The 23,114-nt window shown below is 49.7% G+C and overlaps 1 pseudogene; it reads left to right on the plus strand.

Annotated features, from left to right (window-relative positions):
* Nucleotides 1-20,046: 20,046 nt before the first annotated feature.
* LOC112840313 (F-box/WD repeat-containing protein 11 pseudogene) lies at nt 20,047-22,355 on the plus strand (annotated as a pseudogene).
* Nucleotides 22,356-23,114: the final 759 nt, after the last annotated feature.

A 23,114-nucleotide genomic window follows, 5' to 3' on the forward strand; every position in this document is an offset into this window, starting at 1 on the left:
AATAAGTCAATCAGAGAAAGACATGTATCATATGACCTCACTGATATGAGGAATTCTTAATCTCAGGAAACAAACTGAGGGTTGCTGGAGTGGTGGGGGGTGGGAGGGATGGGGTGGCTGGGTGATAGACATTGGGGAGGGTATGTGCTACGGTGAGCGCTGTGAATTGTGTCAGACTGATGAATCACAGACCCGTACCCCTGAAACAAATAACACATTATATGTTAATTTAAAAAAGTTTTTTTAAAAAGTCATAGCTGCTAATGCACATCACATCACTTTCTCACTTTGGGTTGAGAACAGAGTCAGTGGCAGAGAATGTCTCTTCTCCCTAATCTCACATCTTTGACATGTTTCAAAACACAGGTGAGCCAAACCTTTCCATAGAACCCTTTCGAAGCAGGTTAGGCAAGACTTCATTCTCCCTCTGGCACGAGCCTGCTCCTAAAACGAACATATCAAGGTGAAATTTAGGAAAATGGACCTGGTTCCAGAACTGTCCACCATCCGTTGGCTCTCCTTCACTTGCCCAGAGGCATTAGTGCACACTCTTGCACAATCACGGTAGCCCCTTGCTAACTCCCTCCCGCCCCGCTGCAGTGGCCAGCTGCGCGTAAGCCTTGGCCGGGTTCGGTGGGGGAGCATCTCTTGTGGCCCTGGACTGCTGACTTCTGGCTTCTGGCCCCCGGGGCTGCTCTGAGTGCTTGTAGGAGGGTGCCAGAGGGAACTGCCTTTGCACAAGGCATGTGAAATGCTGGGAGTTAACAGTTAACCCCTGGCCAGTGACTTAACAGGATGGATGCTTCCTTCTTTCGGTCTGGAGACTTGGAGAGCCCGGAGAATCAAGGACTGGTCCAACTCTCCTTTCCCTTCTCCCTCCCCTGTCCTCCACTTTCTCTGGTCTCCTAAACCATGGTTTCTGGCTTTGCTTTCAGGACACCGCAGGCCAAGATAAAGCAGTACAAGACAGGAATTTAGAAAACACATCCCAGAATAAATTCAAATCTCAACGCCAAGCATTGCTAGCTCTCTGGCCTTGAACAAGTTACCTAATCCTGTGGTTTCTTGGGTTCCTCATCTGTAAAATGTAGATAACAGTATGAAGGAGGGCATAGCTCCTGTCCTTAAGAAAGGGAAGTGTGGGTAGGAAGAGGCTAGCATAGGGACATCAGACAACAGAGGAAAGAATAAGGGAATAGTTTGTATAGCAGGGGGTCATAAAACCAGCCATCAATTATCAAGAACCTTCTAAATGTTAGGAGCTTTACATACACTATTTTTATTAGAGTCACCCCACAAATGGGTGTTTCCCCCATTCAAAGAGTTAAAAAAAAACAACAGGTCAAACAAAATTAAGTAACTTGTCTAAGGTCAAACAGGTGGATGGTAGAACAGTTCTCAGGTCTGTTTCACTTCAGTTGCTACTCTGTTTCTTCTAAGACTTGGATTCACAGAGACTGAAGAACAGCACACTTGGGCAGAGAGGACAGACAGAGTGAGCAAAAACCCAGAGTGCAATATTCAGGCCAGGCGCGTAGGGCTTTGCATCAGAAGATGCATTTGGCAAGTGTCATTTGCTCAGACCGTGCAGGGTCGTCAAGGTTAGACTAAAACACTTGTATTTATTCATCCGAAAAGGAGATGAAAGCCATTTTCAATAGGCCTCGAGCACAGGAATGGATGTGTCCCACTTTGGAACCACAACATCTCCTTGACAACCAGAGCCTGACTAGAATCTCAGGGCCTCGTGCAGACAGGATGTGCAAAGCAAGTACAATGCTGTCTTTGGGAGGTTTTCTGCCTATCTTGATTAATTTCCTGAATACTTTTTCACATCCCCTCTGATGATGTACGCCAGGCTCTCATCGGTAAAGTCTAAGATCCTGGGAGCATACGGTGGACACACAAGCCCTTCCCTTCCCACGCAAGACCCTTCCAATGCCCAAGACCAATCTGAGAGCTGTTAAAATCTCGAACCTTCTAGCTAGGCGTTACCCAAACAGGCAAAGTTTAAGTAATGGATGGGGTAGATTGTTTGCAAAAGTGCAACACTTAATGTCCTTCCAGCAGCCACAACCTTTGGAATATGACTCGACAACGTCTCTCATCAAGGGGTAGAGTCTATTCCTCTTGAATCTGGGTTCATCTGGTGCCTTGACTTCGCCAACAATGTAACAGCAGTGACATTGTACGAGTTGCAGACCTAGGTTCCAAGAAACCTTAAGTGCTTCTGCTCTCTCTCAGAGTCCTGCCATGTCTGGGGCCAGCTGCCGGAGGATGAGACACCGGCAGCAAGCAGAGTTGTTCCAGATGCTCTGGCCGTGGCCTTGGGTGGAGAAACCCACCCAAGATCAGTAAAGTCATTAGCCTACCTACCACTGACTGCCGACTTGCCAAGCCCAGTCCAGATCAGCAGCATCTCCCAGGCAACCCAGACACATGAGCAAAACTCATTCTTTTTTTTTTTTTAAGATTTTTGGTTTTTTATGAGAGACCAAGTGCGTGCACGTGCACAAGAAGGGGGAGGGACAGAAGGAGGGGAAGAAGCAGACTCTCTGCTGATGGTGAAGCCTCACACGGGGCTCAATCCCAGGACCCCAAGGTCATGACCTGAACCAAAGCCAGATGCTTAACAGACCGAGCCACTCAGGCGCCTCAAAACTCATTATTTCTGGTTGTGCACTATTGAGGTGGTCAATACTACATCCCATATAGAACCTGGATTAGGAAATTTCTTTCTCCTATCTCAGTTTATTAAGGATAGCCTTGGGGAAGCGTCTTAGGGATTTTCATTTATATCTCTAGAGTTAATGTAGTTAGTAACTTAAAGATCAGCCCCTCTGCTCATCCCTGTTCCCAGAATGTTCATCTTCCTGGGGTTAAAATATATCACATTCCTATTAAGCTTGTTCTTGGAAAAAAAAAATAGCTTGTTCTTGGGTCTTCAACCTCAATATTTTGGACCCTAAACATGACTGCACCTTAACTGGACTGGTGAGTTCAGGGCAGAAATACCCAAACTTTGAAGTATAAGAACCACTGAGGAGCTTGTTAAAAATCCAGATTCATGGAACCACCCCTAGCAATTCTGATTTAGTGAGTATGGGCCAAAGACCAGGAACCTCCATTTTTAAAAAGCATCCCTATAACCGGCAGCCACATGGTCGGACCTTGAAGGAAAATGGCTGGGTCATAAAAAGAACTTTCCAGTTCTGAATGTACCAAAACTACAAGACAGGTGCATACCACAGGATAATATTTGAAGTCTGCGAAAAGAAAAGAAAAAAAAAAAGCAAATCAAACCACAGAAGGACAAGTGGGTACAGAAAGTAATCATGAGATCATGACTAGGGGTAGGGTACAAGGGAAAGGAGTATTTTTCTCCTGGCTTTTCAGTGAAGGTTCCTGCTATACTTTTATTTCTTCCTCAGGTGAAGTGTAGGTCAAATTAATTGTTCTTGAACATGATGCCCTCAGAATCACTGGGGACTTTAAAGATACTAATAATCTGAGAACCAATCACCCACCCTGAGATTCTGATGGAATTAGTCTGAGTTACACCCCAGACATTTGGTTGGGGTTTTTTGTTTGTTTGTTTGTTTTGTTTTGTTCTTTAAGATTTTATTTATTTATTTGTCAGAGGGAGAGAGCACAAGCAGGGGGAACAGCAGGCAGAGGGAGAAACAGGCTCCCTGCTGAGCAAGGAGCCCAACGTGGGGCTCGATCCCAGGACCCTGGGATCATGACCTGAGCCAAAGGCAGACGCTTAACCCATTGAACCACCCAGGGGCCCCAGGATATTTGGTCTTGAAATCTCTTCTGGTGATTCCAATGTCCAGCACGTTTTGAGAACCAGTGGGCAGAATTAAAAACACATTCCACTGAATGGATATCTTCCTAACAGTAGAAAAAAATTGCAGCCCTGATCTATTGCACTGACCTGCCGACAATGTGAAGACGGATTAGCAGACATGAAAAGGGACTCCCCACTGCTTCTAAGGCCACATCCTTAGGTGGAATCTCAGCAGTGCTAGGAAGGTGAACATGGAAACACACACCCATTTCCCAGGACCCCAAGGAAAAGAAGGTAAGTGCCCACTCTTGCTTGTGAGCAGAATGCTTTTGCAGATTGAAGTCATTCTAGATTTCTCTACATGTTTATATCCATATTCCTATGTACCTAAATTTCTATGTATCTGTATGTGCACTTACAAGTATGGTCCACAAGCTACATGGTGTCTTCTGTCATTGCTCTTCTCCCTATAACTCTGTGGTAAGAAGGAAATACAGCCATGAAAATAAGACATGGGGGAAATCTTTAAAAATTAAATGGACTATGCTAGATTGCAGTCTAAATTGTGGTTCTCAGACCTTCTCTCTGAGCATCAAGATCTATAGGGAAGGATCTTTAAAATAAACATTCCCAGAAACACCCAGACATACTGGATTAGATTGGAAAGTAAGGGCTCATATGATTTCCCTATTGGTAAGTTACACACACACACACTTTTTTGTACGCACTCAGCACCATACTTCAAAAGTCTCCTTTGGAGAACCCTGTATGTTTTGAGAGCAAGTGCCCTTGGACAACATTATCCATAGTTACGTGGCCTTAGATCCACCTTGACTGTCTATACCCTCTCTGTGTTCAGTATATGACTGGGACACCAGATGGCATCCGGGGGCTGACTGAGAGCCTGGGAGGGAGAGGTTGAGGCTTCAGAAGACCCTGCACCCTGACTTCAGGCCCCAGGTGTGGTGGTGACGGAGGCAAGTTAGCGGGTGCAGCCCCCTCTGCTTCCTGGGCTCTTCTGGGGTCTCCAGCTGTTCAGAGCTGTATCCACTCGACTTTTCCAAAAGGAACATGCCCCTTTTCATCTCATAATAGAAGATTCTAACCAACTCCTTCCACTGAGCACCTTCTATTTAAACAGCATTCTGTAGCTAGAACTCTTTGTACTCAGTTCTGCCTGTGGCCCCCAGAAGGATTCAGGAGAAGGTAAAGCACCCCTAGATTCCAGTGTGAAATGATGCCCCGTGTATTGAGGACTGGCAACAGAGGTGACCCCAATCCTCTTTGTGACCCTTCCTCCAGCCCCACTCCTGGCTATGGAAGAGCCGAGAGAGGGGAGGCAGGAGGAGAAGATTTCTTCAGAAAGAACTGGGTTTGAGCCCCCGCTCCACTCTAAGGAATTTATACATGTCGTGCGGAGTTTCGGGAAACGTACAGACTGCTCTGCAACTCCAATCTAAAGGAAAGCACACAGCTAAACTGTGGCCCAAGCATCCCTCATTGGCGGGCCAGTCAAGAAGGGAGACCAAGGGGCAAACACAAGTGCCCCTCCAGCATCTGGCATGGCCAGGAGTTCTGATCCCCTTGCAGGCCAAGAGAAGACCATGAGGGGTAACCAGGCTGGGACATCTTGAAGGGACACAGTCTGAGAGGGGGCCCTGTCCCACCCCCCCGCACGAAGGGCAGACTGGGGTGTCCACAAGAGACAGCTCCCAGAATACATCTTCTGAGTCCACCTCCCAAGGTCGGGGCCGTTGGCTTTTATTGTAAGAGCCACAAAAGCGACAGCAGAGTTTTAAATTGTGTGTGTGGAGGAGGGAGGAATGATAGTGACATGATCGGATTTGCATTTCAAGAACATTCTGGCAGGAGCATGGAGCACGTAAGGGACCAGAATAGAAGTGTGAAGGCTGGTGAAGGAGGCAGGCAGGGACATGAGAGGAGCAGGGAGCGTGGACTGGGGCGGATGCAGCAGAGGTGGGGAGGAGATGAATTCGGGGGCATGTGAGGAGTAGCCGGGATCAGACAGGGGGGGGGAGACAGGGGTAGACAATAAAGAGGAGTCAGGATGACTCCCAGCTTCCTGCCTGACCCAAACGGCTGCCTGATGGAGCCACTTACTCAGAGAACACCAGGAAGGGGCCAAGTTGTAGGGAAGAGACCATGGGTCTTTGCCTTGGTCACTGGGAATTCGGGGTGCCTTTAAGACATACAAAGACGTTGTGTAGGGGCCCTGAAACTTTGTACCTAGGTGGGATGAGGGTGACCTGAGAGCCAGCCTCCAGGACTCAACAGTGAAGGCCAGGATGTGGCGAAGGCACTAAGCCAGGAAAGGGGGTAGCAAAGCAATGCCCAGAGATGCAGGCCGAAAGGCCACGCTCCCCACATGCGCTCAGGGCCGGCTACACAACAAGGGATGAGGAGACACACGCCCTGCCCATGTGGAGTTTCCAGTCCACAAAATGCCTGAACTATCGGGGGGAAGGGGGGCAGGGAAGGGTTGTTGGAGGAGGCGACATGTCTGCAGATCGGCTCCTCGGCACTGGGATGCTAAGGAGAGGCAGCTGATCCAATGCCAATTAGGTCCACATTGATTTCTTCAAGCTCTGGATTGAAGATACCAGGGCCCAGTGAACGGGGAAGTGCTTGGAGAGGGGGGCTCCCTGGTGCCCACTGTCTGCTTCCCCACAGGAGCCCATTCTTCCCTCCCCAGCAACTTGCCGGGAGGTGCTGAGGACCCACGGAGACTTAAGAACTAAGTGTCTTTGACCAGTGAATGTCTCCCAGAAGAAGGCGAGAGGACCGGCAGAATTGACCCAGGACCCAAATGCTCGGCCAGCGGTGAATGAGTGGAGGAGAGGGTACCTCACGCCCCAGGCCGATGAGAAGATGTCTGGGCTCTTGGTCACAGCCTGGGGACAGGGACAGCCTGGCCTGCACTGACCCCCAAGGGAGTCAAGCCCTTGTTCCAAGCGAAGTGGCCCAGAGGGTGTCAGGTACCACTCAGCCTTGCCAGGCTGTCTGCAAAGAAATGCCGACTGGGGTTGTCGTGGTGATTTTTGTGGTGAGGGCACCAGGGAGTCAGATGACCTTGGGGATACAGCCCAGGAGATCCCCCTCCCAGGCTGCCTGAAATACACCCCAGACTCAAGGTACACTCTTTCACGGAAGGTCCCCGTCAGACTGCTTTACTGGATTCCTTTAATCTAATTCTTTGCCCTGTAAACAGTATGGCATTGTTCATATACCATCCCATTTAACGAGGCAAATGGGAAGCACTGTTTTAGGGCAGAAGCCTTAAACACTGTGAGAAAGCACTAAGTCTCGGGGAAGAGAGTACTTAGGCTCTGGACTCAGACCGAGATTCCAAGTCCAGCTCCACCACCTGCTGGCTCTGGCCCAATGGTTCCGTGCCCTTGGGCAAACGATGCAAGGCCCACCTTCCTTCTTGTCTTACAGAACTTACTTCCCAGGGATGTTTTGAGAATTCAGGGACATAATGCCTGGAAAGGATTTGATATTAATAGTAATAATAATGATGCTAATATTGATTGAATACTTCCAGTACCCCAGATACGGTCAACGTGGCTGACATGAATGAATGACCTATGACATGGCACTCAAGGCCTTTCTAGTCCGGCCCCCCCTATGCCCTCACTCCCTCCCCAAGCCAGATACCAGTCCTTCACTCCAGCCACACTGGCCCTGCTCCTTCTTACCAACCCCCACCTTCTCTCCAGTCTCCCGAGGCACTCTCCAACTGGGTTCCCTCCCACTACCTTGGTGTACCCAACTCCCACTCACCTTTCAGGTGCAAATCAAATATCCCCGGCTCTTTGAAGCCTTCCCCTGCTGCAGGCCGGCACCCTCCTCTGCACTCCCACATACTTCCTCCACACTTGAATGAGAGCGGTAAACACAAGTGCCAAGCGTGGCGCTGAAGTCTCTTAACTTTTTAAACTCATCAAATCTCCACGAGAACCCTATAGTGTAGGTTTTGTAACTAACTCTGTTTTAGCATCTAAAATGGAGGCACAGAGAAGTTAAGTAACTTGCCCAATGCCACACAGCCCATAAGCAGCAGAGCCAGTGCCCAAACCCCCCCGGGCATTTTGACTGCAGAGCTGGTGTCATAAGCACCACACTGGGTTCAGGATGCCTAAGCCCCTCTCCTCCTCCGGGTGAGGTGGGGAGAACGCGGGGTGGAGGGCTGTTTCATTCTGTGTCCCCACCCCGCACCCCCTCCACCTCCCTCCCGGTACCTGGCAAACAAGCACATGCAACCTCCTTCCCCCGAGACACTAAATAGATTATTACAGGAAAAACCACTAATCCAGGAAAATTCGCCCATGTGTCCTGGTCTTTTCTTTCTGTCCCTGATTTCTGATTGGGAAATTCTGCTCTGAGTCCTGTCCAAGGGGCCAAGTACAGTCTCTTTGAAGTTGATGTATAATAAAGAACTCCTTCTAGTTCATCCAATTTTTTTAAAGCCATTTCCCCCCCCCTTGGAGAAGTCTGGAGCCTAACTCTAAACAGAGACGTAGTATTGGTCATGACACCTTTTCCCATTGAGAGGAGGGGATTCTGTTTTTAAAGAAAAGGGTAACAGCAGAACTCAAAAGGAGCTCCAGGAGGCAGCTGTTGAGTCAGAGGAAGCCTGTGGGGGGGGGGGGGGGGGGGGTGAAGGAAAGCGGGCCGTCCCCCCCCCCCCCGGGGTGGAGCCCAGCCCCGCGCTCACACCTCGCAGCCCCAATGGAGCTGGGAGCTGGGGAGGCTAGCAATCCCGGGACGAGGAGGATACTGGAAAAATCTTCAGAATTAGCAAGACGGAAAGGTTGCCCGGCTGGTGCCTGCCCCTTCTTGAGCCCCCCAGTTTGGTGTCTAATTGGGTTATTTCCAGGATTCTTGCCTTTCCCACCAGAAGTGGATCAGGTCTGGGGCCAACTGGTCCTTTGCCCTGAGTCACCCGTGTTCCTCGCCCTCCCCCTCCACACACACACACACACACACACACACACACACACACACACACTTACAAACAAAAGGTACAGCTTTGCCAAGACTCAGTGGCATTCCTTTCAAAACTCCAAGTCTGGCTCAGTTCACCATGCACAAGAGGAGGCCTTTGAAGGTGCTCTGGCTAATTTTCTAATAAAGCAAAACCACCCGGCGGGACGGAGGCCAAAACAGAACAGACATCTTTCAAATCCAGGTCCTAATCAGCTCTGTAAAAAGTGGATTTTGAAGCCAAAGCTCAAACTCATGCTGAAGCTTCAGATTTGAAAACTGTTTGCGACTAGAATTGGGAAGGCGGCCTGGGAGGCGGTAAGGAAATGTGGGGGTGGGGGAAGCACTGGGGGACAGTGGGGCTCCCTGCCCACAGTGACTGAGTTCATGAGTTCGCACACTCCTGGCCCCATTGGGAGGTCTATGCTGAGCGCGTCTTTATACTAAAAGTCAGGGTGGAATTTAAAGGTTGTCTGACACAGGGTGCCACCCTATGAGTGATTCATCACCTTGCCGAGGAGAGGGGGCCAGAAATAAGCCAAGGTCTGTATATAAAGGACTTGGCCCATGGTAGGGACCTCTCAAAGTCACTTGCTGTCTGCTCTTTGGGGCTGCCAGAGAGGAAGTGATGTGAGCACGAGAGGTGTCCGTGGGCAGAGGGGAGCGCTTTGACCGTGGAAAGGGAAAGATCGCTGTGGGCCCGAGTGGCCCGTGGGACTCGCCGGGGGTGAGGTGGGCCGTGGTGAGCCAGCGTGAGCTAACGGACGAGAGGGGGCACGGGAGAGGAGAGCAGGCTGCTCAGACCAAGGGGTTCGGCTGAGCCTGGGTTCCAGATGGGAAGCCGAACTCTGACAGCTATGGATATGTGCGTGTATTTGTTCACTCTTTGCTTTAACAGGGATTTAGTATATATTTTCAGCATCTGAATTTGAATGTCTGGGGTCAGGAAACATTTCGCTCTTCAATTTTTGATTCAGCTGCAGGCCCCCTTCCTCCTGTTGATCACCCAGTTCATGCATTTATGTTACCTGCCCAGGCAGGTAGGGACTTGAGCTTGTGGTTACGGATAGGTAACAGGAAAACTGGACACTTCCAGAATGATGGAAATGGCCTTTCAGAACTCACACTCATAGATACCGTTGGCATATAAATACAGATGCCCCATGAAATCCGCATTTCAGGTAAACAACAAAAATATTTTTAATACGTGGTGATTAACATAACAATAAAAAATTAAAAAAAAATAAAAAAAATATTTTTAATACGGGTACGTCTCAGACAGTGAACATTTTTCATTGTTTTTCTAAAACTCAAACTAACCGAGCCTCTGGTTTTTGGCTTTGGCCAAATCCAGCAAGCCTACCCATGTGGCATGGATCAGATTATTGGGAGGAAAGAGAGGATGAGATCAACTGTGGAGGTTGTACAAGATGCCCCCCGAGAGATGGGTCACTCAGTCCCCTGGCACGGCAGGGGGCTGGACAGGAGGGGAGAGGCTCTGAGGGAAGAACGGCAGCACCTACAGCCTGGTTAGAGATGTGCGGCAAAGGCCCAGAAGTTGCCCAAGACTTATAGAAACACTATCTACAATGTAGCTTCACCGCTCAATGAGGCGAGACTTTCCAGCCTCAGTTTCCCCATTAGCGCCTCTTGGCGTGTCGTGAGGGGTAGAGATGGTGGGAATGTCTTACAGGTGCTGCACAAACAAGGCCCCAGCCCTGTTCTTAGCCACATACGCTACTGCTAAAGTCATGTCTCTTCTATTCTGTCCTTGGCCGCTGATTCAGAACACGAGGGTGACATGTGCCCGTGTTCCATTTCCCCATGGGCCCGTGCTGCTTGGAGCTGTACAGCTCCCCGCTCTTCCCCAGGGGCACTCGCCAGTGCTCAGCTTCCTATCCTTGGCAAACTTGAGGACCTTCCCTCTGCTTTTTAAGCCGTTGGTAAAAATGTTTCTGAGGGCAGAGTTGGGGACAGAGCCCCACAAGCCATAAACCCTGGCCCTCCAGGGGGCTCTCAGTCCATGACCAAACACCCTCTAGGGCCCATCTCATGCGCCTGTAGCCGCACCGGGTTTCTCTGTGCTCAGCCACCAGGCAGCCGCCTGCTCTGCAGATGACGCAGGCGATGAGTTGGGACACTGACCCTCCCCTCAGCCCCTTTCTCCCTCTGTGACTTGGGACAGATCATATGGCTTTTCCATCCAGGGGTGAAGTTTCATTTTCGCCTTTTGATGTCCTTTAATTGTTTTTTTCTTTCTTCATGTCAGTTGCAGGAGTCTAAACAATTTCCTTCTGAGTTACAAATGATGGAGGCAAAAGATGCTCTCCCTTGCCTGGATTTCTTCATATCACCTTGCCTTTGCGCTCGGTGGCTCTGCCTTCCTCACCTCCCCCTCACCCCCCCAGATCTGGGCTCCCTCCGGGTCGACACCTTTCCTTGGTCTCTGTTGCCACCTGCTGGATCATTTGGGGGAGAGTTCAGCGACCCTGCATGGCCCTGGAGAGAGAAAGTAGAAGCAGCCTGAAGTCTTTGGGCTTCCCCAGCGGTCAGAGACCTCATGAGGCATCTCTCTGGAGCTCGGGCTCCAATATTTAATTAGCTGAGTGGCTTTGGGCAAGTCACCTCTTTGAGCCTATTTCCTCGTCTCTAAAACAGTATTTGACACCCACACAATTGCTTTGACAGTGATTATTGATGGTTCATTCATTCACTTATATATCCATGAAGCAAACACCATGTTGATAGAAAGACACGGGAAACAAAAATCTTTCCTAGAGGAAATCACCATCTTACAGTGGCATCCGTCAAATCCACAGGAAACTGTCCATTTGTTGTGACACTTGCTACAAAAGAGGTATGACCCAAGTGTCCCGTGAACTGAGTAGCGACTAACTCCAGTGGGTGCAAGCAGGGAAGGCCTCACCCTGGAAGAAACATACGAGTTGGCTTTGGAAAAACATACAGGAATTCACCAGAATTTGGAAGAACACATAGGAGTTGTTCACCAGATAGAAAACAAGGGAAAAGACATTCCAGAGAGAGGGAGCAATGAACCAAAATGTTTTGACCTTGCTTGCTCTAGAAACTCCCAAGGAGTGAATGAACCTTCAGATCCTGCAGCAGTATTGGTAGGAGAGAAGTGGAAGGAGGGAGAATTTTGCTACCTTCAAAGCAAAGAGGTAGCCACTCACTTGACCCTTGGTGGGGCCCAGCCCTGTGGAGAGTCTAGCACGTGGAGGAGGAGCCTCAGGTTTGGGAAAAGAACATTCTGGTCAGTATCGGGAGGGGGTGGGTCTGCTCCATGCCCCAGGCTCTGCCACCCACTCAGCCTGTGACCTTGGCTACATTAACCATCCTTTCTATGCTCCGTTGTTAACACAGTGCCTGACACAGACGTGCTCATATTTATATGAGTGGGCTGGTGTTACCACTAGATGTTCACCTTCAGAAAGTTCTTCTACCTCGCCAAGCCTACTTTCCTCCTCTAGGAGATGAGAAAAGCAGTGTTTGCCCGCATGCATCAGGAATTAATTGGGAAGATGCCATCGAGTAATAGAGGCGGTAAAGTTCTCATAAACCTGAGTTATAAATAAGAATGAGATCATCAAGAATATATCTTAAGAATATACTGAGTGCCTACTATTCGGAAGGCATTTTCACTTTCATCGCCCCATTTAGCTTTTCCCAACAACAATCTTAGAAGGTAGGCATCTCGTTTTGCTTGCCTTACACGTAAGAATCAGATGTTCTGTGAGCAGGCACTGGGATGGAGCTGTGAACAAGAGAGGATCACGAGGACCACAGCTGAGCAAAGGGACCAGCCGTGATGTGCGTACTGGCGGTCCCGGGCTCCGTGCTTGCAATCCCATATCCCACTCAGTCTTTCGAGATCTCTCCAGCCTCAGGCCTTCCAGTGCCGCCCCACGTTTCTATCTCAGCCCAGCCCTCTCTAGACAGCCTCTCCGCCACTTCTTCTGTTAGACATCTCCAACTTAGTATGACCAAAACGCAGCTCTTCCGTGCCTTTCCCCCACAAGCCTTCCAGTCTAGAACCTTCCAGCTGTTTGGAGCCATCTTCGATTCCTATCGATCACACCCCACAGCAGACAGGAATCTTCTTTATTCTAGTTTGAAATGCATACCCACAACATGACCACTTCTCCCCACCTCCAGCACCCCCCACCGGACCGAGACAACACCCTTCTCACCTGGGTCCCTGCTGTGGCCTCCATGTTGCTTCATGATCTCTTACCGTCTCGTCTCAACACAGCAACCAAGGTGATGCTTGTGAAAAGCAAACGCCCACCTGCTGCTGGTAACCCATGAATGGTTCCCCATTTCTTTCACATGAACACCACAGTCCGTAAAATATCTGCAAAGCCCTGTATAACAGGCCCCCTTCCAACAGATATGATTTCATTTTTATATGTATTGCTTATTGTCTGACTCCAAGCCCAGCAAATAATAGTTTCCTGGCACATGGTGGGCACTCTATGAATATGTGTTGAACAGATAAAATGACCATAGTGGTAAGTGCTATAAGATGATGCAGTCTAATAGGAGGCAACTCATAGGGAGGGAGCCAGAAGTCCAGCTGGATTTCATAGCTCTGAACCCAGAGCTTCTTCCACCAAGACAGTGTGCAGTGGTATGCTACCCGAACTGGAATCTGAGGTGATTTCCGAAAACAGGGAAGGGCTCCCCTCAGCCTTGGTCGGAGGGAGGCATGGACACACACACTCTGCCTTCCCTGGCCCGCTTTCTTTGTGTGCAGAGACTTCATGGCTCCTGAAAATGTAAACAGCTCTCAAGAGGAGTAAAAGGACAGTCAACTGGGCTCACGCTGGCTTCCCTGGAGACAAGATGCGCAGGGGCCCTCCCCGCTGAGCCTTCCTGCAGGTGAACGAGATGGCTGGCTAAGGAAGAAGATACCCAGGTCCCGCCTCCCCGGTGAGCTGGGGCGAGAACCTGGAATCAGGCTGCCCTCTGCCGGCCAGCCTGTGAAATCAGCGCACCGCCGAAGAGTGCGGGGGGTAAGGGGCGCCCAACACAGCCCCCCGCCCCGCGGTAAGCCGACGCCCGGGTTAACACCTCTCAGATGGGGCGCATCGCAAAAAAACGGGACACAGGTCTAGGGAAGGGCGGACCCTACGGGTCGCACTGAGATGGGCCAACAGACTGTCCGAGCAGGATGCAACTGTACCTTTGGTTTATCTACCTCCCCAGCTTTGAGTTCACCGTCTTCCAGCAACTTCGCCTGGGGCTTCGCACGTGTGGGCCCCGGGCAGCGCTCGGTGAAAGGACCTAAGTGACCCTCGGCCCCGGTCACCACCGCCCAGTCCTTACCAGTCGGGTCACCTCACCAGGGTGAGGCCGTTGACGGATGCGCCCCGCGGTCTGGCCGGGTGGGGTCACCAGGGGGCGAGCCGGGGCCCCCACCCGTAACCGAGCGCTGGCCTCCCGCGGGTCTGAGGGATCGGGCCCCGCCGGGGTCTTCAGCGGGCCCAGGGAGGCCCAGGGGACAATGCGGAATTGGGTGGATGAGAGCGGCCGGTCCTGGGAGTCTAAGGCTTCCCTCGGCCTCCCAGGCTCCCAGCCCGAGGCCCGGGGAGAACCCGCGCCGGGAGGACGGACGCGAGGTCCCGGGGGCGAGGAGCGCTGGCTGTCCCGCTCGTCGCAGTCCATTTCCTTGGATCGTCTTCCCCGCGGCGGCGAGGGTCACCAGAGATTCAGGGAGCGGGGTTGGGAGGGCGGGAGCGGGGTGGGGTCGCCGCCCTCGGACACGCTGCCCCCCGCTCCGCGCAAAGGACCCCACTTGCGGCCGCCGCCGTCGGACTCTGCCCGCTGACGTCGCGGGGCGGGACAGCTGAGAGCGGACCGGACCCCCGGGACCCTCGAGAAGCACGGTTTTCGCCGCATCGCCCCCGGACCCCCGAGATGGTGGACTGCCCCTAGCGCCCCGCCGCCCTCCTCCCCCGCGAGGGTGCCCCCCCGCCGCCGCCCTTGTGGGACCCGGGCTGTCGGAGGAAGCGCTGTATACACATTTGTCCCCCGATCGCAGCTGCCGGCCTGCCCGCTTTCGGAACGGAGCCCCCGCTCAGGCTCCCTGTGCTGGACTGGGACAGCGGAAGGGGTTTCATCCCGGTTTGGGCCCTGCTGTCCTAAGCATCGGCCTGTCCTTTCTAGAAGCGCCGGAGGAAACAGGCCGAGCGGGCTCGAAAGGACGCACAGTCGCCCAGAGGACGGGACAGTGTTGTCCCCTGGCCGCCTCCCCGAGGACTTCGGAAGTTGGTGCAGCCACACACAGTGGAAAGGTTGGGGTGGTGGTGGGGGAAACAGCCTGGATCCAGCCCAAGAAAAGGAGTGGCTTTCTCCCCCACACACCCCAGGGGAAAAGAGAGTCTCTGGCATTTTCCTGCATTCCTGATTTTTAACAAACTATTGTTGGAGGTTGGCCACCGTGGGCCGGGATGGAGGACTTCCCCTCCGGCGGAGCAAACCTGCCCACCCCCAGGCCCGCGGCGGAGTGGGGGCTCGCCCCAGCCCGCCCTCTCAGGAACAATGCCCCTTTGTAGCCCGCCCTCCCGGGGCCTGAGGCCGCCCCTCCACGCCCGGGGCTCCCTCCCTTCGAGGACTCCAAAGACAGCCATGAGCTTCACGGTTCTTCCAGGTCCCTGCCTGGGAAGAAAACAAAGCAACCTTCCTAATCGCTGGGGACAGTGGAAGGGAAGGGAACACTTCCTGCGCTTGGAGCGTGGGCCCGCACCTGACTTCTCCCTGCCAGTCTTGTCCAGGGGAATTCCTATTCTCACCTTCTGTACCTGGTGCAAGGTCCACAGTTGGGAAATGGTAGAGAGGGTCGCAAACCCAGCACTGTTGTAGAGAAATTATGTATACATACGTACACACACATATACATATATGAACTTATACACACATACATTTTACACGCTAATATATTAATATACATTAATATATGCATTTATACATGTACATCGTTTTTTCTTTCCAGCATCCAGGGTTGAGGGTTAATGCCATTTTGTTGTTGTCTTCTTTCCATCTAGAGCCTCCAGAACTGTGGCTGGCATTTGCTTGACAGTTCTTCCATGTGCCCCAGGAAATAACACCTCCCCACTCCCTCCTTCGCCCCTCTCCCTCTTTTACCTGCCCCACCTCCTTGGCATTGGCCCCCTGCCTCCTCATTTAAATCTGAGAGGCAGGGACTTCTACTTGGGTGTGCCTCCCACATGGTCCTCTCCCTTCAGGCTCTGGCTTGTCAGCCCTCCCTCAATACTCCTGCCAGTGTCTCAGTCCACTGCCAAGACCTGGGAGGACCTGGTCCCTCCCATCCGCTCTGCAAAAGGGCAGAGCCGCAGGCGTGTTGTGAATAATGGTTACCCCCGCCACTTGGGCAACTGTTGGCAGCATTCACAGGTGTTCACACAAGCTAGAGCCAGTCCCAGACCAAAGATGATTGCCAAAGCACAAAGCAGGGGCTGCCGGGTATGGGGTCACTAAGGGACCACAGACCAAAAGTACAGACTGGGTGACTCCTTGGAAAAATATTCACGTAGGGGTGTTGGTTATTTTGCAGGAGGCAAAAATGAGGTGCTTGAACTCACAGCTCCATACATTACCAAATTCTCCTCCCACCCCTCCCTTCCCCTGCCTGCGCTCCTCCTCTGTTTGCATTGGCTGTGGACCACTTTCTTCTTGCCAAATGACTCAGTACAGTGGGAAGTTTTGCTTATCTGAGGGAGGCCTGCATGCTCTACAGGTACCAAGAGTCACACACACACACACACACACACACACACACACACACACACACCACCCAAAATTGAATTAAATAAATAAAAATAAAATGCCCAGTACCAAGTAACTGATCCCTGTGAAATTTGCAATCCTTGATGGACACTGAATGTTTGCATCAACCAAAAGCAAGACCAGGATAATCCATGTGGGACTCATGGACCTCCGTAACCTTGAGGCAGGAGGATCAAGGGAAAAGTGTGCAGGCTCTAATCTGGCTTAGAATCCTGGTTCTGACACTACCTGTGTGATCTTGGACCATCCAACCTCTCTGAGCTTCAAATTCATCTTCCTCAAAAATAGAATTAATAATTCTTTATCTTATCAGGGTTTTTGTGAAGAGTAAATGAAATAACATATTTGAAAGTTTCCGATGTACAATAAGTGCTCAGTAAGTGTTCATTTCGTTGTTGGAAATTCTATTAGAAATGAAGCCCAAAAGGATTTAAGTCATCATATGTCTAAAAACCTCTGGAAAGACGGTCTTGAGGCACTTCAAGCAGGACCTGGAGATATTTAGAAAGGAGAAAGTGCAGGTGGAATGAGGACTGGGGGTTCCGGGACTTACCTCCTCCTTGTTTTCTCAGTTTGGGTGCACAGGGAAGAAGCATGGTTTTCTGGGGGCATGAGTATGTTTGGGCATTTAAAAAATCACCCCCCTTTTCTATAAATGGGCCCAACGCCAGTCTGCCCCCTTCCTTCCTCCCTTCACCCCTTTTTCCTTCTCTTCCCTCTTTCTCCTCACACTCAGGGATCTTAATTAGTCCATTTGAGTCTCAATTTCTTCACCTGAAACCTGGCAGTCAGAATAATTCATAGGGTCGCAAGAGGGCCTAAGTGGGATAACACACGTTCAATAAATCAGCCCTATCTCCCTTAAGTGGTTTCTTATTTTCCTCTTCCCTGTTGACTTCCACTTCTCCCCACTTCTCCCCCTTCCCAGGCTCCACGGAGATGGAAAGTGAGACTGGATCAGGCACAGAGACAAAGGGTAGGTCTGGGAAATGTGTTCATATCATTCCATCCTGTTTGGATGATGACAGTCACTATGATGGGCTATTCATATCTTACCACCTAACAAGCTCCTACCACCAGCATCTAGGAGTAAATAGCTCCTGAATTATTTACTTGTAGAAACTTTTCACTGGGTGTGTGGCCACAATGTGGAATCCTAGAGTAAATAAACTCAATACTGTAAGTTGATTCATTTTGGGGCCATGCCTAAACTCAACAACATTAAAAATGTACCCGCCTGTGCTGAGGACTCCTTGGGCAGGTTAGATAAAGGGACCTACAGTGTTCACCTTAGTGCTTTGTTTGGGCTTAGCGAGCTGGCTTCTCCTTTTGAGGAAGTTAGGGCCTGAAGTTAGGGCCCGAATGTTCTAGTGTCCTACAGGAAAGGCTGTCCTGGTCCAGGGCTAGGGCTGGCTGGCCTGACATGTCAGGGAACATCCTCCCCCGCCACCCCCGTGATGCTGCCTCCCTTTATAGTTCAATCTGGATCTGCTTGATGCATTGGTTTATTTAGCAACCATTTACTGTGATGCCTGCAGTGGGGGGAGGGCGCTAATAAAGGCCAGACACCTTGCTGAGGACAACTCTGAAGGGCTATCCCAGCTTCAGGGCTCCCCAAGGGCCTGCTAAGTCCTTTGCTATGACAGCAACAGCCTACCTTTTCCTTTGTTTGACCCTGTGCCCTTATGTTCCCTTTCAGGTGATGTCCCTGATCTCATCAGTGACCTTTCTTCATGCTGACCTCATCTCAGCATCTGATTCCTGGGAGCCCAAGCTCAACGTGGAGCTGCCTGGAAGATGGACTGACCGACCTGGGTTTAAATCCTGGCTCTATCACTTAGTGGCTGTGTGATTTGGGGCGAGTTATTTAACCTCTCGAAATTTCATTTTTCATCTGGGGGGAAAACATTTTAGTAAAGATTACATGAGTTTATACAGAGTGTGTAAGTACCTGGATCACTGAAGCAACTCAAAAATGTTAGTTCTTTATTTACTCTTTGTCAGACAGGGCATCCCAAATCCTACTAGAACTTACATTTCAAGTTTATACATTTTACTAGAATTTATATTTTTATGTTCTTGAAAATAATCCTGCATCTTTGAAAGGGGAGACTCATTAAAGTTTTAGAACACTGTCTTCAGTGAAGCATAGTGGTTAAGAGATCAGAGGGAGTGTGGATTTGGTTGCCCGTAAATGAGCAAGCTAACGATATGACCTAGCAATTCATTGCAAAATGTCCTCACCTATAGAATGGGATATTAACAGTATATACTTATGACAGATGGTATTTTCCTTGACTGCCTACAGTAATATTTCTCATCCCAGCTGCTCTTCTAAAATGACCTTGTCTTTTTGGAGTGCCTGGTTGGCTCAGTCCGTTAAGTGTCTGTCTTCAGCTCGGGTCATGATCTCAGGGTCCTAGGACCAAGCTCCATATCGGGCTCCCTGCGCAGCAGGGAATCTGCTTCTCCCTCTCTCTGCTCATGCTCTCTCTCTCAAATAAATAAATAAAATCTTTTAAAAAATAAATTAAAAATAAATAAATAAAATGACTTGCCATTCCTCCATCAACAGATGACCTCTAATTCCCCCTTGCATCCAGGCTGGCCTCAGTGACTGGCATGACCACAGAATGTTGCAGAAACAATGTTCTGGACCTCAAGGTTAGATTACAGGAGGCCAGGTCATTTTGTCTGGGTTTCTTGTAACATCGCCATGCTGTGAGAAGCCCAAGCACTTGGGGAAGTTGTGGTGTATGTATCTGCTTAACGGCCCCAACCAACAGCCAGCCTCAACTACCAGCTAACAGAGTGAGCCACGTTGGATGTCCTGCCCCACTGGGCCCTCAGACGCCCGTGGCCCCAGCCAACGTCTGACTGTGACTCCATGAGGCCCCAAAAAGATTGGCCCCACTGAGCCCAGTCAAACCACAAACCAGGACAGGTAATAATAAACTGTTGTTTCAAACCACTAAGTTATGGGCTGGTTTGTTACACAGCAGTAGAAACCCAGACTCTACCTCCTAGGGCTCTTGTGAGATGAGACAAGTTGAAGTGCTTGGTCAACGATTACTACACTTGGAGAAAAGGATAAGCTGGTTTATATGGGGAGATAGAAGATGGGGGTACGGGAGCTGCCAGCGGCCCGGGCAGGCTGGCAGCTGGAGTGGGTAGGAGAGCCGCCTCGGTTTCTGTTGCCTCCGCCATCACCTCCTCCGCCCGGGCCATTTGCTGCTGCGCGGGAAGAGCGAGGCGGGGCCGCCGGGGCCTCCATGGAGCCCGATTCGATGATTGAGGACAAGACCATAGAGCTCATGTTACCGAAGTGCATGTTTGGGATTTTATTGAAGAAAGCTGGATACAGTAAATGGAAAGAATCTTGGAAGCTGCTTGACTGCTGTCTTTTCTCAGACTAGTCTGAAAGGGAATACCCCCATTCATTCTGGATTGGTGGATCTGAAGTACAAAATATTGTCCAGAACACTTCAGTTATGGAGGATCAAAATGAAGATGAGTCCCCAAAGAAAAATACTCTTTGGCAGATAAGTAATGGACCATCATTTGTGATCATCTCCAGAAAGAGGACCTCAGAAGAAAACTATCAAAAAGAAAAAGACTTGTGTATTAAATATTTTGACAGTGGTCTGAATCAGATCAAGTGGAATTTGTGGAACACCTTATTTCATGAATGTGTCATTATCAGCATGGACATAGTAACTCTTACCTGAAGCCCATGTTGCAGCAGGACTTTATTACTGATTTACCAGAGCAAGGCTTAGACCACATAGCAGAGAACATTCTTTCTTACCTGGACGCCAGGTCTCTGTGTGCAGCAGAGCTGGTATGTAAAGAATGGCAGCGAGTGATCTCTGAAGGAATGCTTTGGAAGAAGCTGATTGAAGGAATGGTGTGCACTGACCCTCTATGGAAGGGGCTTTCAGAAAGAAGAGGGTGGGATCAGTACCTGTTTAAGAACAGACCTACAGATGGCCCTCCCAATTCATTTTATAGGTCATTATACCCAAAGATTATCCAGGATATAGACTATAGAATCTAACTGGCAGTGTGGACGACACAACTTGCAGAGGATTCAGTGCCGCTCTGAAAATAGTAAAGGTGTCTACTGTTTACAGTATGATGATGAAAAAATTACCAGTGGCCTACGAGATAATTCTATTAAGATTTGGGATAAAACCAGCTTGGAATGTTTGAAAGTGTTAACAGGACACACTGGCTCTGTCCTTTGTCTCCAGTATGATGAACGTGTCATTGTGACTGGTTCTTCAGACTCTACAGTGAGAGTCTGGGACGTGAACACGGGTGAAGTTCTGAATACATTGATCCACCACAACGAGACCGTACTGCACTTACGCTTCAGCAATGGACTGATGGTGACCTGTTCCAAGGACCGCTCCATCGCTGTGGGGACATGGCTTCTGCCACCGATATCACTTTACGCTGTGTCCTCGTTGGCCACTGCGCTGCTGTCAATGTAGTAGACTTTGATGATAAATACATCATGTCTGCCTCTGGTGACAGAACCATCAAAGTCTGGAGCACGAGTACCTGTGAATTTGTTCGTTCTCTGAATGGGCACAAGCGAGGCATTGCCTGTCTCCAGTACAGGCATTGGCTGGTTGTTAGTGGATCATCAGATAATACCATAAGGCTATGGGATATCGAATGTGGTGCCTGTTTAAGAGTCCTAGAGGGACATGAAGAATTGGTCCAATGCATCCGGTTTGATAACAAGAGGATTGTCAGTGGGTTCTATGATGGGAAAATTAAAGTTTGGGACTTGCAAGCTGCTCTGGACCCTCAAGCCCCAGCAAGCACTTTGTGTTTGTGCACTTTGGTGGAACATTCTGGATGTGTGTTTTGGCTACAGTTTGATGAATTTCAGATCATCAGCAGCTCCCACGATGACACTATTTTGATTTGGGATTTCTTAAATGTGCCTCCCAGTGCCCAGAACGAGACCCGTTCTCCTTCCAGAACATACACTTACATCTCCAGGTAACAGTCTGCACTTTACCCATTTCAGGGTTTCCTAGTCTTGAACTACTGGCTACATGGCTACCAAATGCCTAAGGGAGTTCTTCACAGCTGAGTTATGAAGCTGGAATTGGTTCTAGACGCTGGGTAGATGCAAAGCAGCCTAACTCTTCCAAGTACCAACATTTCTCACCTCCGATTCCGGCCTCTACTTTGAGAAGGATACCTTAGCTTCACAGACTTCCAGTAGAACAGAAGCCCATTTCCTCCCCCCATCAGTGAAAAAAAAAAAATCTAATGCTTCAAATGTAAATGGTTCATATAAAAGGAACATACAGTCTATTTTACAGAAGTAAATCGACCATCAAGAGAAGACCGGCCTCTAATTTATATTGCTTTGCACTTTGGTCTGATATTAAGAAACAGCATTCTTCTTTGGTGAAATTTTGGGTGCCAAACACCTACCCAGAATGTCCAGGGCTTTCCTTTTCAGAAGTTAGCATTCTCCTTTTGACCGTCCAAGTCATTATGAATTCTGACCTGTATTAGGAACATGTTGGACAATGGAAAAATTTCTCTGGATTGTTTTAGCAATATTCTTTGGATTATACTTCCTTTCTGTACCAATTTCTTTTAATTTGAAGAACTATAAGCCAGGTTATATTATCTCCCAACAGGTAATATAGCTCTTTTCTTTTATTAACTGCTCTCTCTGTACCCCCAGCCATCTCCTGATATTTGGTAGAGTAACACTTTTACACGTGTGCTTGCCTCCTAATTTAAAATACTGTATCCGCATGTAGATACAATGTACATAACAGTTTAACCTCAAGGTTGCTGGAGTCATGGCCCCTGTGCCTGAGACACTAATACAGAGTGTGTTCGCACTTAGCCATGGGCTGGGCTCAAGAACCTGATACCAGGGTTAATGTGGATTACCCAGGACCCTCAGCTACTAATTCAAAGTCAATACTCTTAATAAAGTGTTGCAATACTCTGAAAAAAAAAAAAAAGAAGATGGGAATATGTAAACTCAATAGTAAGCAGACATTCTCTGGTTCAATATTTAGTGAGCACCTGTCACATGCCAGGTTCGCTATAGAATCATAAAGTCTCTGAGTAGAAAGGCATCTTGGAATTCTTCTAGTTCAACCTGTCACCCAGGGAGGACACTCCTTCATGAATGGTTGCTTAATCCAACCGTTACTTATTAACCGCTGCTCTGTGGGCGACAATACCGATGGGAAGCGGAACACAAAGATGACCAAGACGAAGGCCAGCACCAGGGACAAGCCCTAGGACAGCATGGCCCGGTGTGACATCTGCACGTCCCCAGCACAGAATAGGCGAGCCACCTCGTTGTCGGCCAGCCCTGGCCACACACCTTCCCTGCACCCTGGCTCCCGTGCATCTATTTTTTGCGTACCAACTTGTACTCTGAGTGGCAGTTCTGGGGCTCTTTGCCTTCTTGCTCCATATCCTGAAGTCA

Source organism: Callorhinus ursinus, unplaced genomic scaffold (genome assembly GCF_003265705.2).
Source record: "Callorhinus ursinus isolate GAN/ISIS: 27379988/994484 unplaced genomic scaffold, GSC_fseal_2.0 scaffold76, whole genome shotgun sequence".
Lineage (NCBI taxonomy): Eukaryota > Metazoa > Chordata > Mammalia > Carnivora > Otariidae > Callorhinus > Callorhinus ursinus.